Raw genomic sequence first — 1,631 nt, forward strand, 5'->3', positions numbered from 1 at the left:
AAGGATCCAGTACTTTAAATTATGTAAGATGGATTGACTAACTTGTGCATTCCACAGAACAGCTCTAATAACTCTGATGGCATTTCTGCATTTCTTTACTTATTTATATATTTTCTGTTTGAAACTTGGATAAAATTCTCTCCGTTTTTTCTTCACTGGAGTGCAAATGGAAATGTAATGCATTTCCAACTTGTTGCCTTTCATTTTTAGTTCTTGAAAGCTCTGAATCCCATTCTATAAAACTGCAGTGTTTTGCAGTTAACATTGTTAGACTGAAACTAGAAGAACTAGTAATCATGAATTTATAGAACTTTGTTGAAAAGATAGGACCAATACAGTGTTTTTATCCTGGAGGACACAGAATGTTTGGAAAAAAATTTTGTGAGAATCCTGTAACCAAATGGTACTTTGCTTTGCACCTTCAATCCAAACTTTCAGAAGTCCATGTCAATCACCTATATCATGCTGGCTACACTAAAAAAGAAGCGGAAGGTAACAGTATGTTCTGGTATTAATTACAAACCTCTCTCAAGCTAGCCAGTCTGACAAGCATAGTCTTTAAGATAATTGTGCAGTACATGATTTCGGTTATGAAATGTTTTATCTCTTTCAGTTAAATATCTTATCACAACTTGCTGGCAAATCATGTCAGATCTTCACAAATTTTAGAAGACAATTCACATCTCATTGTCTAACACACACTGATGGTCAGTTACTATTGATTCAGTTACATTCCCGATATCTAGTAATGCTTGCAAAACAATTCTTTCCAGTATTCAGATAACTACAAAAGTAGAGATACACATTGATTAAAATTTCCAAGGCTGAAAGATGCGTCCAACAATGTATATTATATCAATTCAATTAACAACTGTGGACAACTTCAGCACAGATGCTGTATAATGTATAAATAGACATGTAAAAGACCAATGGTTTACAGGTACTGTAAAAGAAACACATCATTTGTGAATGTGGTACATTTGAATACATTGCAGCATTTTTTTTTTTCTAGCTTGTTGTTGCAGTATCTATAATTTTGAGTGAGAAGGCTAGAGGAACAGAAAAATACAGACTGCTTTTAAAAATTTTATTTTAACCCAGCTATGCAGTGTTTCGTAATACCCCATTGATGTTCAAGCCTTTGATCATTGATCAACATTGATCAACAGTCACAAAAACCAAAGTCAGAAGATAGGGATAGAAAAAAGAAACAGTTAACAGGACTGATGAAGAAACATTGGTAAATAAATTGTCTAGGTTGGAATATTAATGAAGTTTGGAAGGTTGTGTAAGAATTGTGCACCACTGGAGAAATATAACCAAGCTGAAGGCAGTGCAAACACTAATTCACAGCAAACAAGAAGATGGTAAAGTTATCACAGTCATTAGCACAACTAATAACCATATGCCAATGATTATCATGCTTATCTGGTCCAGATATGATTACAATTAGTAGGAAAATAATTACTGAATTCGAATTAAAAGTAGAGGTAGAAAAGAATGCTGAAGATTCAGTCAGTATGGAAACAAAGTAAGCCTAATTTTTTTAGTTATAAAGAGAATAGAAAAGACAGTGACTAAAAAAAACATTGCCAACTCTTTTTTTTTTTTTTTTTTTTTTTTTTTTTTTT

Source organism: Empidonax traillii, unplaced genomic scaffold, assembly GCF_003031625.1.
Source record: "Empidonax traillii isolate 1590-97213 ecotype Southwest subspecies unplaced genomic scaffold, ASM303162v1 scaffold504:size1219251, whole genome shotgun sequence".
NCBI lineage: Eukaryota > Metazoa > Chordata > Aves > Passeriformes > Tyrannidae > Empidonax > Empidonax traillii.